We start from the raw sequence: 17,003 nt of genomic DNA, 5'->3' as shown, positions 1-17,003 counted from the left end.
AATCATGGGACAGGTGTCCGTTTCACCCAACACGCTGTCTTCAAGATTCACGCATGGGGGAGTGTGGTATACGGGAACCTCTTATGTTTTTTAACGTAACATTTTGTGTGATCTATAAAAAAAGACAATAAAAAATTTTTAAAAAAAGATTCACCCATGTCACCGTGTATACCAGCCCTTCACTCCTCTTTAGAGCTGAATAACATTCTATCGTACATATAAACCACATTGTGTTTAAAGATTTATTTATTTTTATTTATTTCTCTCCCTCCCTCATTTTGTTGCACTTGCTGTCTGCTCGTCTTCTTTTTATTTATTTATTTTTTTAAAGATTTATTTTTAAATAAAACAGTGTCCATTCACTGTTTTTTCTTCTGTGACCACTTCTATCCTTATCAGTGGCACCTGGAATCTGTTTTCTCTTTGTTGCATCATCTTGTTGTGTCAGCTCTCCATGTGTGCGGCGCCATTCCTGGGCAGGCTGCACTTTCTTTCACGCTGGGCAGCTCTCCTTACAAGGCACACTCCTTGTGTGTGGGGCTCCCCTACACGGGGGACACCCTTGCGTGGCAGCGCACTCTTAGCGTGCATCAGCACTGCGCATGGGCCAGCTCCACATGGGTCAAGGAGGCCCAGGGTTTGAACCGTGGAACTCCCATATGGTAGGAGGATGCCCTAACCACTGGGCCAAGTCCACTTCCCTCGTCTTCTTTTTAGGAGGCACCGGGAACCGAACCCAGGGCCTCCCATGTCGGAGGGAGACGCCTAATCGCTTGAGCCACCTCCACTCCCTGTTGTGTCTCTCTTTGTGTTTCCTTGCTGTGTCATCTTGTTGCATCACCCTGGTGCGTCAGCTCACGACGCCAGCCCATGGTGCCAGCGCGCTGTCTTGCTCTCTTTCTTTAGGAGGCGCTGGGAACTGAATCCAGGTCCTCCTGTGTGGTAGGCGGGAGCCCAGCTGCTGGAGCCACATCCGCTTCCCCACATTTTGTGTATCCATTCGTCAGTTGATGGACACTTGGTTGCTGCCATCTTCTGGCTATTGGGAATGATGCTGCAGTGAACACCGGTGCAAATATCTGCTCGAGTCCCTGCTGTCAGTTCTTCGGGGTCTATCCCTGGGAGTGGAACTGCCAGAGCACACGGTGGGTCCACGTTCAATTTTCTGAGGTGCTGCCGGCTGTGCTCTGAGCGGCTGCCTGGTCTGCGTGGCCCTGGCATGGGCTGAGCTGCCCTTCCGGCCCCCGCACTCGCTCTTCCCTGCACTCGGGGCCTCCCGGGCAGATCTCGTGCCTTCTGAGCCCGTGGGTGTAACAGTCTTTGGGGGAGTGTCAGTAAAGCAGGGTCCTCAGCACCCCTTCCTGGTACTGCGCAGCCTGCGCCGAGGGGCGAGGAGCTGGCCGCCTCCCACTTCCCCTCCTGTTCTCCCCTCAGGGTTGAGGCAGGAGCGGGCGGGCCTCGGGGCGCGGCTGTGCTCCCGGGTTTTCGGGGGCCTGCAGCTGACCAGGGTGCCTCCACGCCTGGCCGTTGGGACTTCTGGGGGGCACAGACCCTGCAGGGTCTCCCAGCCCTTCCCGGCGTCCTTGGGGAGCACTTGCAGGACGACGGCGTCCAGCCCCTTCCCTGCCCACAGGAAGCGCCTTTCCCGGCCCTCGCTCCGCCACGGGCGCCTGGCCTTCGGCACCGCGCAGGTGGAGCAGGGGCCGCGCGGCCTCTCCAGGCCCAGGAGGCACTGCCAATCTCGCCTCGCGCCCCCAAAGCCTGCCTCGTCGCTCGGAAGAACCAGGGGAGGGAAGCGCACATGGCAGCGCCCCCCAAACTCTCCCCTGCAGGTGCCGCTGAGGCCCTGGGCTCACCTGCCTCTGGGCGGACCGTCCGAGAGGCCAAGAGCCTCCTGCCTCGACCAGTGAGCGCCAGGGGCCAGAGGATCACCGCCAGGCCTCCCCATTCCCTGGGGGCACGACGGGAGCCCCGCGGGGACCAGCAGAAGGCAAGAAGGGCTCCCGACGGCGAAATCGAGCGGCTCACGTCATCAGCTTCACAAGGAGTACCGGCCCCCAGGTGAGTGCCCCCCAAATCTTGACCGTGGTGCCTCGCTTGCCTCACCCTAGCCCCAGCGGGCCTGCCCCAGGCACCCGCAGCGGAGCAGCTCAGCAGCCCCTGTTCCTGCCCGTCCCTTCCCACTCGCCTCCTCCTCCTCCCGGGGAAACCGCCTACACCCAAGGCCGTCCCAGCGGGCCTGTTTGCGCTCTGCCCTGTCAGCCTCCTGATCTGCCGCTGGGCGAGGGGCCTGGAGGCCGAGGACCGGCTGTTTCAGCAAGTCCTGCCCTGACGCTTCAGCCTCACCACAGGGGCCCTCCCTCCACGTCCAGCAGCAGGGCCAGCCCGCGCCCCGGCCCCGGCCCCCGCCCTCGCGCACTCTGACTCGTGCACCGGTTTTGAGAGAGAACCCCGGCAGGCAGCCGAGCCGTGGGCCCTGAGCAGGAGGGCGGCTTGCCCGCCTGGCATCCCTGCCCCGAGGTCTCCAGCTGCCCCGGCAGCACCGATCTGACCTCCTTCTCCCCACCCAGCAGGTAAGCTCCTCGGGGCATGACAAGCTCAGCCCTGTTTGCTTTCCCGGGAAACGGGGTCCTGGCGTGGAGGTTGGGTGGCGTAGTAAGTGTGGATGCCACTTACATTAGAGGAAGGATTGGCTTGACCCCCAGAAGGCGGCACACACAGTAGAAATCGAGGAATCTACAAAGGGATTCTTTCTGAGCCCTGATGTGGTTTTAATGCTGTGCCAAGAAAACAACTTTCTAAAGGAAATAAAATCCCATCTCAGGGACGTGGATGTGGCTCAAGCATTTGGGTGTTCCTCCTACCACATGGGAGGTCCTGGGTTTGGTTCCAGGTGCCTCCAGGAAAAGACGAGCAAGACAGCGAGCTGACCTGCCGGGCTGGCCTGGGGAGCTGATGTAGCGAGATGACGTAACAAGGAGACACAAAGAGGAAACACAGTGCGAGACACAACAAAGCAGGGAGTGGAGGTGGCTCAAGCGATTGAGGTCCTGGGTTGAGTTCCCAGTGCCTCCTAAAGAGAAGGCGAGCATGCAACGAACAGACACAGTGAATGAAAACAACGGGGGGGGGGGGGGGATAAATAAATTAAATAAACCATAAAAACAATGCCATCTTAGCCTCTGTTTCTTGTGTCACTCCCAGCACCCGCTGCTGTGAGACGGGCTCTCCCCAGGACACAGACTCGCAGACATGTCAGCGTGCGAGGAGTTTCCAGGGGTGCCCTGGGGTCGGCCTGAGGGAGGGCACTGCAGGAGGCAGACTGGAGGACAGTAGCTCTCCTTATGGGGCACACTCCTTGCACGTGGGGCTCCCTATGCGGGGACACCCCTGCGTGGCAGGGCACTCCTTGCGCGCATCAGCACTGCGCATGGGCCAGCTCCACACGGGTCAAGGGGGCCCGGGGTTTGAACCGTGGACCTCCCATGTGGTGGACGGACGCCCTAACCACTGGGCCAAGTCCGCTTCCCTTCAGAGGCCTTTTAAAGAGAATTAAATTCTGTCAAAAAAACATAGATATCCTAAATGTGTTTGCACCAGACAACAGAGCTGCAAAATATGTAAAGCAAAAATTGATAGACATGAAGGAGAAATAGACCTATCAACGATTATAATTAGAACTTTTGACACCTCTCCCTCAACAATTGATAAAGAAAAACCGGACAAAAAATCTTACTGATGTGTAAGAATTCCTTATATGTTATGGCCATTACTTACTGACGTGTAAGAATTCTTTTATACATTATTGGTGTGTGGGGATTCTTTATGTATTGTGGCCATTACTGCTTTGCATATTTTATTTGCATAGCTCTAAGATGAGAGCCGATTTTCAACTTCCATTCATCAAAATTTCAAAAACTCTAAGACTGAGGGGTTAGTATTACTGTCCCCATTTTATTAATGAGGAAACAGAGGCTTAGATCAGTTAAATAACTTGTAAGTAGCAGGTTCAGCCTCAGTCCTGGGGCCACCCAGGCCCCCAAGTGCTATCCAAGTGTCAGTTTTCAGGGGCCACTGAGGGACCCGCTGTAGGTGTGGCCCAACCCTAACAGCGCCCACGGCGCCCTCCAGTGCGGAAAGGACATTCCGTCCAGCCCCAGGAACTGCCAGGAAATTCAAAGGGGAGAGAAGAGAGTCACAGAACCCTCCACGTGGACGGAAAAGACCTGAACATCTCTGAGGCCTCAAACCCTAAAAGAATCATGTCTTCAGGTATGAGTCAGAGGGTTCAGTGAGAAGACCAGAACAGTCTTCTTTCCAGATAAACAGCTGAGCTGAAACAAAAATAGCTACCTGACCTGTAAAATATGTAAACGTCAGTTCATGTTGGGAGGTGGGTGGGGGAAGAAGTGATATGCTGGGGATTTTTTAAATTATCATTAACTTTTAAACCCAAATAATATGTGAAAAATCAAATAGGAATAAAGGTTTATAACAAAATTTCTCTGCCCTCTCTCCCTAACTCCCCTACTCATCCCACTCTTGAAAAAAGATCTCCAGTAATACTTTTAGCTATTTATTTTCCTCTGCTACTTACCATCAGAATTTCTAAATAATATGCTGATCCTGTCTCAATTCCTAATTCTTTTTTAAAGATTTATTTATTTCTCTCCCCTTCCCCCCTCACCCCCGTTGTCTGCTCTCTGTGTCCATTTGCTATGTGTTCTTCTGTGTCCACTTGTATTCTCAGTGGCACCGGGAATCTATATCTCTTTTGGGTTGTGTCATCTTGTTGCATCAGCTCTCCATATGTGAGGCACCACTCCTGGACAGGCTGCGCTTTTCTCACACGGGGCAGCTCAATGCAGGGCACACTCTGTGCAGGGGGCTCATCTACGTGGGGGACACCCCTGCGTGGCACAGCACTCCTTGCACACATCAGCGTTGCACATGGGCCAGCTCATCACATGGGTCAGGAGGCCTGGGTTTGAACCCTGGACCTCCCATGTGGTAGGCGGATGCTCTATCAGTTGAGCCACATCCACCTCCCTCTCAATTCCTAATTTTTAGGTATCTTCTACTGAGTTCCTGTTGAGATATTTGCAAATTTGGTTATCTTACCCTACTCCTCTCCTTCAACCTGTTAATATAATAAAACATTAAAAGTGTGGCTATGTTTTCTTTCTTAAACTATTTTTCTTTGTTTTTCTTTTATTAGGTATTTTCTTTTTTATTTATTTGCTTAGTCTTCTATGTGCCTATCATTAATTTTTCCCAAATGTTCCTATAGTTCTACCCAATGACTTCCAATAATCTTTCCGAATCCCCAGTTTTCTTTCTGCTCCTTCCTGCTGCCTCTGCTACACCAGACAAGCCCCATTCAGCCCTCACTCGTCCTTCCTCAATCTGTTCAATCACAGCTGTTTGCCTGAACTTCCCTTCCTTGCTGTCTTAGTATGCCAGGGCTGAGATAATAAATACCACAGATTTGTTGGTTGAAACAATAGGAATTTACCGTCTCACAGTTTTGGAGGCTGGAAGCCCCAAATCACAGTATTGGCAGGCCAAGCCTTCTCTGAAATCTGTAGTGCTGGCAGTCCATCCCTCAGGCCCCATCTCCCCGTGAGCCCATCTGTCTCCTTCTGTCTCCTACTCAGTCATCTGCTTCTCTGACGGGATTTCCTCTCCTTATAAAGACTAGTCTTATTGGATTCAGGTCTGCCCTAATTCAGTTTGGTTGCATCCTAACAGGATTTTTGAGGATCCTATTTACAAATGAGTTTATAGCCACAAGGTCAGGAATTAGGACTTGGATATGTCTTTGGGGGGCCCTAATGTTTGCCCTACTAAGCCAGAGCTGCTGTGTCCTGGATCCCATGTCTTCTGCTTTCTTGGTTTCCTTTCTTGTTTGGCTGAAGCACATCCTGGAGTAACTTCTATTAAAGGACACCTGGGAGGTAGTTTCATTTAGTTCTTTCATGTGTGCAATGTCTTTATTTCACTCTCATGCTTAGTTGATCTTTTCATGGGCCAAGAATTCTAGGTAGAATGTCATATTCTCTTAGATTTTTAAAGATATCATTCCATTCTACTTTCAAGCATTTACTTCTGCTATTGAGAAGTTATATGGAATTCTTATTCTCAATATTTGGAAATCATCTCTATTTCTTCCCTGCCCTCACTCTCAGTCTCTCCCTCATTTTCTTTCTCTCTCCCTCTCTCTCTCTTCCCTTCCCCCAATAGCTTTCCTTGATCCCCAGTGAAATTTCATGATGATGTGCCTTGGTGTAGTCCTTTAAAAAATTTTTTTCATTAATAAACTTAATTAATGGCATTACATTGTAGGTTTTGTCTCGGGCTCTGTTTTCTAGGGAAGGAGTAAGACAGGCTTTGACTGTTAAAGGGGCAATTTCTTGAGGCACACTCTCAAAGCACTTTCCTCCAGGTAGGACTTGCCTTTCCTTCAGCCAGAGCTTTAGGGTCCTACCAGACCCCTGGCCACTGGGACCAGTGTAAATTTGGTTTGTTTGATTGCCTGTGTGTTTCACTGCCCTTTGGCCGCACAGGCAGAGTGACCGCAGCCTTGTGCCTGGGCCTTCCTTTCCTTTTCTGCTCACTGGCCTCAAGGCTGACTCAGGCAGCCCCCACTCTTTCCCGAAGGGACAGGGCTCCACGTGGGCCTCGGGCAGATCTCCCACCCGCCCGGCGCTGGGGCTGGTCTCTCCCCTGCATGTGGACGCCTGACCAAGAAGGCCACGGACTGCCCAAGGCTCCAGCCATCCCTCGCCTCTCTGCATTTGCCTTCTGGCCCCAAGGATCTCCCCTACCTTTTCTCCAGCTCAGCCGTTTGTTTTAAAAGGTGTTTCCAAACAAGCGTCAGCCTCTCAGGTGTGCACAGGACCTGGTTCTAGGCATCCTGGTTGCTCAGATCACCTGGAAATGGCGTCACTTTCTCTCTCTCTCTCCTCTTCCTTTTTCTCTCAGTTTCCCGTCCCTCCTGGAGTATGACACTGATGTGTCTCTTGGAAGCGCCCGTGGGAGCTGAAAACAGGCTGGACCTCCGGAACACAAGGCTCTGCCCTGAGCAGCCTCACACCCTCATCGCCAGCTCAGCGCTCCTCAGACTGTTTCTACAGGAGGTTTTTACGAATCTACCGGAACTATGTAGTCGGGCTGGGGAGGTGTGCTCTCTCCTTCCCACAGTACAGAGCAGGAAACTGAGGCACAAAACCTCAGGGCTCAGCGCACCAGCCAGGGCCCGTGCCTCATGAGGGAGGACTGAGAGAAAGCCTCGAAAGCAGTTTTTAACAGCTGCCGGCCACCCATGGAGTCGGCCTCGCCTGATGGGCCGTCACCTCGGGGAAGCCCCGGGCGCAGCCAGCCCCTGGGGCCCCTGGCATGTGCCCTCCAGCCTGTCCAGCGCCTGGGCACTTGGACGTTCCGGAAGAAGCAGGTGCTGAGATCCAGGGAGCCGGGGGTTCTGAGCCGCCTCTGTGGGTGCTGTCCGTGGGGAGGGGGGTTCCCGGGCTTCCCCCAGCCCAGCTCCACCTGAGGGGGTCTCTTGGCAGCCGGTCACCCCCGGCATGCTGTCCCCAAACCCGCCTTGGGGTCTAAATGAAAGCTGAATCCAAGGAGCTCTCAGGAGCATTCACGGAGCTTTTCCATCGGGGCAGCTGGTGACGACCCGGGCTCCTCCCGTCCTGCAACTCGAGGCCTGGAGGGCTCTGCTCGCCGGGGTCCTCGGCCGCCCCTGCCCCGTGGTCAGCAGAGCCCCCTCCTCGCTCCTCGCATCCTTCTGTGCAGGCAAGGTCTACAACCAGCGGGATCAGGACGCGAGTGAGCGAGAGTCACCCCCAGCCTCTGCCTGGGAGGAGGACGGCCGGGTGGACGGGCGGTTTTTATCCTACTTGCTCCCATCTGCGCCCCCGGCGGTGCCCGCATCCAGCCGCCCTCCTCCCTGCCGCTCGTGCCAGCTCCCCTCTGCACTGGGGCGACTGCTCCCCTGAGAAGGTGGGGGTGCCCTGTGTGCCTCCGGGCTCGCGTGGGCCCGGCTCCCCACCTGAAGAGGAGGGAGGGAGGCACAGGGCCACGGCTCTCGGCGGAGCGCGCCCCCTGCGCGCCCGCCCCGCGGTGCCGTCCCGGGTCCTGACTCCCCCCACCTGCGCGCACAAACCCTCTGGGATTTCAGGGCCTGGGCTCTGGGACCTGGAGGGCTGGCCAGGGGGGAGGGTGACGGCAGGGCCGCGCGGGCTCGGTGGACGACGCGCGCATGGACCCAGCAGCCGGGCTGGCCAGCGGCTCTCCTTCTGAGGGTGGACGACACGGTGACGGGGACGCGAGACACCGCTCCTTCCCGCCCGCCTCTCAGCGAGGCCCAGGCCGGCCTGCCCGGGTTCTCTCCGGCACGTCCTGCCTGTGTCTGCGCCATGAGTAAATCCGCCAGGCCCATAAGGCCCAGGGCAGGGCTGTCCAGCAGCACCGGACAGGCCAGGAGTAAGAGTTTACAGGTGGAAGACAGGCCAAAGTCATCAACAGTGTGGTTTATTAGACCCACACAGTGTAACAAAATAGTACAATGTCAACATGGAAGTAACCTAGAATCATTAATCAGATATTCTCCATTCGTTTTTCATAGGAAGTCTCCAAATTCTGATAAATATCTTCCAGTTAAGCCACATTTCGATTGAAGCTGGACCCGCGCAAGCCCTCAGTACCGCACGTGGCCGGTGACAGCCGCTGTGAAGAGCGCGGCTCAGACGCTGCCGGGGCCCGTGGGGTGGACCAGGGCTGAGGCCCTGCGGGGCCCGGGCCGCCTTCGTGAGGACGCAGGGAGGGCGCAGGGAGCCCGGCCCGCAGGAGGCGCCGCAGTGGCCTGGGCTCAGCCCCTCCCGGCCTCAGGGCCTGAGCCGCCCCCACAGCCCTTCCAGCGGCTTTTTCTTTCTTGCTTCCACCAGTCGTGTCACCGCAGACACTGAGGTGGATCATCAGAGCCGCAAAATGTCGAGGAAAGAACACGGTCAGGCTGTCGGTGCCGATGAGTCCAGGCCTGCCCCACCTGCAGCACGGAGGGCAGGGGGCAGGGGGCAGGGGCAAGGGCGGGGGCAGGGGGCAGGGGGCAGGGGCAGGGGGCAGGGGCAGGAGGCAGTGGGCAGGGGGCAGGGGGCAGGGGCAGGGGGCAGGGGGCAGGGGGCAGGGGGCAGGGGGCAGAGAGCAGGGCTGGGCTCCCGCCAGGCCAGGCGTGGACTCCTGGGTCTCGCCATCCGTCTGCAGAAGGGACAGGAGGGCAGCTGCTGGGGTGGAAGAGGTGCCAGTGAAGGCGCCCCGGAGCCACGGGGTCGTTTACTAAGTAGTGAAGACGAGGCCATGGCCCCCCGTGCCTGCTCTGGGACTTCCATGAGGCCAAGACCAGGCCCGCGCACGCCCGCGGCTCTCCACCCTGTCGCCTCCGGCGTGGCCCACAGACGCGCTTGCATTTCCACTCCCCACGGGCTGAGAACACCCAGCGGCCCAGGGCCTAGGCCAGCCCTGCTGCGGGGCAGCAGGTGACTCCTCGGGGCAGCAGGTGGCTCCACGGGGCAGCAGGTGGCTCCTCGGGGCAGCAGGTAGCTCTGTGGGGCAGCAGGTAGCTCTGTGGGGCAGCAGGTAGCTCTGTGGGGCAGCAGATGACTCCTCAGGGCAGCAGGTGACTCCACGGGGCAGCAGGTGGCTCCACGGGGCAGCAGGTGGCTCCACGGGGCAGCAGGTAGCTCTGTGGGGCAGCAGGTAGCTCTGTGGGGCAGCAGATGACTCCTCAGGGCAGCAGGTGACTCCACGGGGCAGCAGGTGGCTCCACGGGGCAGCAGGTGACTCCTCGGGGCAGCAGATGGCTCCACGGGGCAGCAGGTGGCTCCACGGGGCAGCAGGTGGCTCCTCGGGGCAGCAGGTAGCTCTGTGGGGCAGCAGGTAGCTCTGTGGGGCAGCAGATGACTCCTCAGGGCAGCAGGTGACTCCACAGGGCAGCAGGTGGCTCCACAGGGGCAGCAGGTGGCTCCGCGGGGCAGCAGGTGGCTCCACAGGGGCAGCAGGTGGCTCCACAGGGGCAGCAGGTGGCTCCGCGGGGGCAGCAGGTGACTCCACGGGGCAGCAGGTGGCTCCACAGGGGCAGCAGGTGGCTCCACAGGGGCAGCAGGTGGCTCTGCGGGGGCAGCAGGTGACTCCACGGGGCAGCAGGTGGCTCCTCAGGGCAGCAGGTGGCTCTGTGGGGGCAGCAGGTGGCTCCACGGGGACAGCAGGTGGCTCCACGGGGACAGCAGGTGGCTCCTCGGGGACAGCAGGTGACTCCTCAGGGCAGCAGGTGGCTCCGCGGGGCAGCAGGTGGCTCCTCAGGGCAGCAGGTGGCTCCGCGGGGCAGCAGGTGGCTCCTCAGGGCAGCAGGTGGCTCCTCAGGGCAGCAGGTGGCTCCGCGGGGCAGCAGGTGGCTCCACGGGGCAGCAGGTGGCTCCTCAGGGCAGCAGGTGGCTCCACGGGGACAGCAGGTGGCTCCTCAGGGCAGCAGGTGGCTCCGCGGGGCAGCAGGTGGCTCCAGGGGCAGCAGGTGGCTCCTCAGGGCAGCAGGTGGCTCCGTGGGGACAGCAGGTGTCTCCACGGGGCAGCAGGTGGCTCCGTGGGGACAGCAGGTGGCTCCACGGGGCAGCAGGTGGCTCCTCGGGGCAGCAGGTGGTGCTGTGGGGCAGCAGGTGGCTCCTCGGCCGCTCACATACCGGCCACCAGGGGACGCGCGCGCCCCGTCTAGGGGCTCAGTGGCCGCGGCTCCAGGGGCACCTGCTGGGGGTCTGGAAGCCCAAAGCTGGACTCGCTGGAGGCCGTTCCCGACGGGGTGGACCCCGGCCCTGCCCTCCCAGCTGGAACCTCCCTTGGCCTCAGTGTCCTTCCCGGGAAGGCAGAGCGGGCCGGGGACGCTGGTACAGCCCTCCCACCCCTCTGGGCTGCCTGTGCCTGGGCGCGGGGGTCCCTCGTATGGGCAGGGAAGGCCCCCGGAACCCAGCGTGCTCAGCCACAGCCCCAGAGCGACGTGCGTCCCCGCTGCGGTGTTGCCCTTCGCTCCCCACCCCAGGCCCCGGGCTGCGGCCCTCCAGCTCAGCCTGCCCCTAAGAAGCCCCCGGGGAGGGGGTCCCCGTGAGGACTGAAGAGCCGGCCTTGACCAGGGGTGATCCTGGTGGCCTTTAGGCCTTGAGTTTGCCAAAGAATGACACCTGGTTAACTCACCTGAAGCTTGAACTTTATTCTATTTTCTAAGAACAGTTAAAAGGAAAAAGCAGGCTGGGCATTCGGGAAAGACGGCTGAAGCCGCTCACTGGCACTGGAAACCCTGCCGGGGGGCTGTGACCCGGCTCCGGGGGCCGGGGCTGCGGAGCCGCCCCCTGGTGTGAGGCCCTCACCCTCTCAGCCCCCGCGTCCTCCCGCTGAGCTGCCAAGACCCTCAGGGGACGCGCTCCTCCCCCCTTGATCCCAGGGCAAGGGGCTTCAGCACCCTCTCTGCACAGATCCACCGCCTGCAGACCCCCGCAGACCCCGCCCTCAGCCGCCCCCCCCGCCCCTCTGCTCACAGCTCCCCCACAAACCCCCCCGCAGACCCCCGCCCACAGACCCCTCACCCGCAGACCCCTGACTGCAGAGCCCCCCCCCGCAGGCCCCCACCCACAGCCCCCTGCAGACCCCGCACAGACCCCGCCCGCAAGCCACCCACCCACAGACCCCCACCCGCAGACCCCCGACTGCAGAGCCCCCCCGCAGGCCCCCACCCACAGCCCCCCACCCACAGCCCCCTGCAGACCCTGCACAGACCCTGCCCGCAGCCGCCCCACCCGCAGACCCCCGACTGCAGAGCCCCCCCGCAGGCCCCACCCACAGACCCCCCACCCACAGCCCTCACCCTCAACCCCCCAGCAAACCCCTCCACGGCCCCCCAGCCCATAGACCCCCACCTGCAGAGCCCCGCCCACAGACTCCCTGCCCACAGACCCCTGCCCACACCCACCGTGTTCCAGGCCCACCTGAAGCGCCTCTTGTGCCGTCGCTAACCCTTAACCACCTGGTGACGTGAGGTTTCGTGTGTAACGGCCAGGAGGGCTCGGGCTCAGGCAGATGTGCCTGCGGCCACACGCGGGGCAGCATCTGGGTTTGCACCAGACAATGTGACTCCCCAGTCCTCGCGGAACTAAGGTTCTTTGCAAAACTGTCACTTGCAAAGACTTGCCACTTTCACCTTGACGCTGCCCCCTCCCAGAAGAGCAGCTTTCGTCAGAAAACCACGAACGAGGATGAATCAGTGAACGGGAAGGGGCGCTGCGGGGGCTGTCCACTAGGCCAGGCCATGGCCTGGGCACCCGGCCTGAGGGGGCTGGCCCTGCAGAGCTGCCGGGCGAGGCTGAGAGGCGGGCGCGGGTGAGGAACCAGCGGTGCAGCCTCCTGATACCTGCTCTTTACCTGCAGCCTCCAGGCGCCTCTTGCTGGGGCCAGGAAGAGTGGAAGCCAGAATACCCTCAGGGTCAGCACAGAGACCCTGCGGGGTCCCCGCTGTATCCCAGCAACCAGCCCTGAGCAGAGCAAGGCACGCGGTAGCTGCTCAGTAAATACTTGTCACGGGAGTGACCGAATGAGTCACCGCTGCAGGTGAACGTGTCAAAGTGCAGTGCATAGCGGCAGTGGTTACCAATAACTCACAGCCATCAGAGCCAACGGTGACTCGTTTTGGAGGAAAGGGGCGCTTTCGCTTTGCAATGATGCGTTAGCATTTCTGCCTCCACGTACTGAAGTTTAGAAATGATGACAGATTTTTACATATGAGTCACATAGAGATGTCTCTTACTTTAAAAAACACGGTAGTCTTTACATACACACATAGACGCTCATGTGAGCCTAATGGGCGTCCTTGCTGAGATGTCACAGTCCAGGAGTCACAGCCAGCTGGCCTGATGCAGGATTTCAACTGGGGCTGTTCGTGGAACCCCCTGAACACGTCGCCGCAGCATCTGTGGGGCTTTAAGGGAATACCCGCTGGCCTCTTTGAAAAGGAGGCTAAGCTGACCTGGTTTGGACAGTTACAAAGCCAACTGGCTGTTGATCTGACACTTTTGAAAAGGAAATCTTGAATTAATCTGGTAGATTTTTTTTTGCTGTAGAGGAGAGGTCTGTAAAAGTGCCTAAGAGGGCATCTTCCAATGATGGGTGTCCTGCCACGCTCTCCAGGCTGACGTCACTGCATTCACCTGTTGCCACAGCGACAGATGCACACTGTCCAGGGGTTCAATTACATGAACTGTTTTTAGGAGGTACCAGGGATTGAAATCAGGACCTTGTACATGGGAAGCAGGTGCTCGACCACTTGAGCCTCATCTGCCCCAGATATGAACTTTTTTTCAATTATAAAAGCAACCAAAAGCTATGAACTTTAGATATTCTGAATACCAAGAAATTAAACAGTTGCTGTTTTCTCCATAGCCTTTGCTTTCTTTGCACCTGGTGAAGTGCTTCTGAAACGGTGTCAGCCAGGTGAAATTATTGGCTCTGGAGGGCTAAACAGCATGCTCGTGGTTTCTGAAATGCTTGATTCAAGTTCACCCACAGAGGAAGTCCATCAGGAACCGATGTGGCTGCTCAGGATCCCAAATCCTTCGGCCTTTTACTTATTTATTTTGGTCCAATTACAGTCTTATATTAAACAGCATCCACCGTAGCACACACACAAAGCACACTGTGACCCCATGACATCGTGTTCTGTTGGTTTCCCCAGGGCCAAGCGAGCCTGCTGCAGTCGTGCGGACGAGGGCGTGTGGGTGCTGCTTTCCTCTCTCCACCTCTGCAGTTCATTACAAACATCTTGCTGTTGGAATGACAGTGCCTGAAAGAAGTAAAACCCCCTGGAACCAACCGTTCAGGAAATCTGTGGCTTCTGTAGTCACTGATGCCACGTGTGGGGTTATTCCGTAGGTGCCCTTACCCGCTGGGCAGCTGGCTGCACAGACGGCTTCTTTTTCAATGTCTGGCCAAGGACGGGGACCCAGGAGTTCTGATATTCTGCTGTCCCTGGTTTTGAGCTTTATGTCAGCTGTAGAGCAACACCAGAGAAAAGCTCTCTTCAGGACGCCGCTCTCACTGTGAGGAGGGAGTGTTAATTCCAACAGCCCCTCCAGAGCATGTGAGCTATTCATCTGAATTGCCTATTTCAAAGGACTAACGTGGAAGCACTTTCATAATACAAGTTTGTAATTCATTCCTTTTACATTATTCTCAAATAGCAAATTCAGATTTAATGGAAGCTATGTCCCCCATACCATATTTTCGGCAACAGATTTTGTTCTTTTAATATGGCAAAGAAAATAGTTGAGTGATGCCTAAAAATGTTTTATCCAAAACTCTTCTGGAGTTCTGGCAGGCGCTGTTACCTACTTTACCAAAGGGGAATGTTTTTGGTTGTGGTTTCATCACTGGTGAGCAGGATCTCTGAAACAAGCCTGGGAAGTCACGACAGATGATGTTCAAACGGAGACAGTAGGAAAATGCAGTCAGTGGCATCCGTCTAGAACTGCTCTTTTCCAAGACTCCAGTTTTCCACTCTGGTCCTTTCTTCTCCCGGAGGTGAAGAGGAAGAAGCCGTGCTTGTTTCTGAAATCGCCTGGCGCCCGCTGCCCCGCCGTGGAGGCCGCCGGGGGCTCTCCAATCCAGCGCCGCCCTTCCCTGCCGCACGTGGCCTCGGTGTCCCCCTCGGCCGCCTTCTCCTGCTCTCCCCTCCTGCGATTAGAACCGGGAAGCTCGAATCCCAGCCGGGGGCTCCGGGACCCACTGCTCCCTCCCCTCGTTTCATCCTGGGAAAAGGGCGTGATAACTGCTGCCTTGAAGGTGAAGGCAGGGCCTGGTGTGGAGACGCGCTGTCGGCCAGCTCCTCGCCTGTGGCCTCTGGAGCCCCCCCCCCCAGGTGTGTCTTCTGAAGCTATCGCCTTCCTCGTATTTGCTCCAACCCAGGCTTTGACGCGAGATGCAGTCAGTGGTCTCCCTAAGAGCGAGGGCGGAGTTTCTCCGCCTCTTTCCATTACCCGCCCCAGAGGTCTTTTTAGACGTCTTATCCCCAACTGCCGCCTCCCCATCAAAGGTGCTTTCTGTGCATCCTGGGCACTCAGCGCCGTGCCACAGCGGGCCCGTTTTCCTGATGGTGCCCTGGGTGTGCGCTGTGCTTTCTACGTAAACACAGGCCCGCCGAGCCAGCCCTCCTTCCTGGGGGCAGCGCCGCCCCCGCCAAGAACGCAGGTACAGACTGTGGAGCCGAAATGCCGAGTTCAAGTCCTGGCTCTGCTGTGGGACCCCAAGCAAGTTTGTAACCTCTCTGAGCCTCAGTTTCCTCACCTGTGAAACAGGGTGGGAGCAGCACCTGCTTTGCGGGGTTTGGTGGTGTCCCTGAGCTCCCGTTTTTCCTACAAAGTTTTACTCGAATCCCGCCTCCCTGCCTGCATGTCCCCCATCGTCCCCCTCACCAGGGCTGCCATTTGCATTTACTGTCCCAATTGGAAGAAAACCTGCGGGTGATAAGGAGCTTGTAAAAACGGAACAGGTCAAACAGGCTAAGCCAAAAGGACTGGACACCGAGGAACCTGAGGAAGGGGCTACAGCGGAGTGAGTGCGGGGAGGCGGCGAACGGGGGCCCAGCAGGAGACGCGCCAGGGCAGAGCCGGGCCTCTGCAGGGGTGGGGGGTGCAGGGAGCTCGGTCCTGCCGGGCGTGCCAGGCAGGGCCCTCGGGGGGGGGGGGGTCCGCAGCCAGCCCCCCAGGGCTGGAGTCCTGCCTGCTGTGCACGAGCCCCTCCCAGCTCAGGGAGCCCCTCTTGGAGACAGCCCACCCTGCGCAGGTCTCCCCTGGGCCCGCCATACCCACCTGGGGGCCGAGGCAAGGGCAGGGGTGCAAACGCGCCGAGGCTTGTGGCACTGGCCATGCAGGGCCAGGACCAGCGTCACAGAACAGCTGGAGGCGGTCGTCAGCTTTGCAGGCGGGCGAGGAGCGGGGGAAGGGAGGGAAGCATGCACCCCACGGGGAAGGGGCCGGCAGGGAGGAGGGGCAAGGAGGCCTGGGGAGCTGACGGAGGGGCAAGGAGGCCTGGTGGGCTGCACAGGGAGGGGAGGGGGGCGATTTGGAAAGGGCGCTCTGTCTTCTGGGTGGAGGACAGCCAGTGGGGAAATGGCGTGGCGGAGAGCAGGGAAATGGGATGGATAAGGATGAATGGGAAGCCGGAGAGTCCGGCTGGACGAGGCCACGTGGCCGTGGCCTGGGGCGCATGGGGTTGTCCAGCGGAATGCGAGACTGGAAGAAGGCGAGTCTTGACCAGGTCCCAGCCAGGCAAAGGGCGAGGAGAGGGGCTGCCGAGTGGACCCTGGAGATGAGACCCGGGGTTGGGGGGCCAATGTCAGAGCAACGCGTCCTGCAGGCCGGGAAGGGCGGCCAAGCACGGGCCAGGAGGGGACGGAGAGGAAATCGCCAGGGCCTTGACCCTCAGGGCGCCTCGGGGGTCCTCAGGCCGGTGGGCCAGGCTCTGACCAGGTCAGGGCTGCCCCAGAGGCTGAGGCCTGGCAGGGTGGGGTGCACGCGATACCCCCGAGGCCTTGACCGCAGCTCTGGGCACAGGCTGGAGACGGTCTCCTATTCCTGGGAAGACGGGCCGGGCAGGCAGAGAGACAGGCGTGGAGGGGAGGCCACGCAGTGGACGGCCTCGAGCAGGAGCCGCAGCTGGGGCGGGGCGCAGGAAGGCGGCCTGGCCGAGCCAGCGCCTGGCGGCTGGAGTGCGGGAGCCAGGGCGGCGGGGAGAGGGCACTCCGGGCTAGCGAGCGGTGGACACCGTGCCTGTTGGGCAAGCCTTGACCGGTCCTTGACCGGTGGGCCTAGGGAGCCCCTGGGGCTTAGGGCAGAGAGTCGAGGAGGAGACGTTCCCCAGCACCCCCAGGGGCAGCCGCTCTCGAGTGCCTGCACCCGCCTCTCAAGCTC

At 58.9% G+C, this 17,003-nt stretch overlaps 1 protein-coding gene across 2 annotated transcripts in view; it reads right to left on the bottom strand.

Moving 5' to 3' along the window:
- CCR8 (C-C motif chemokine receptor 8) overlaps window positions 1-17,003 on the bottom strand; it is a 189,511-nt gene that overhangs the window by 58,874 nt on the left and 113,634 nt on the right. The window lies entirely within an intron of this gene.

The sequence above is a fragment of the Dasypus novemcinctus genome, chromosome 26 (assembly GCF_030445035.2).
Source record: "Dasypus novemcinctus isolate mDasNov1 chromosome 26, mDasNov1.1.hap2, whole genome shotgun sequence".
Taxonomy (NCBI): domain Eukaryota; kingdom Metazoa; phylum Chordata; class Mammalia; order Cingulata; family Dasypodidae; genus Dasypus; species Dasypus novemcinctus.
This window is presented reverse-complemented; position numbering and strand designations above follow the sequence as displayed.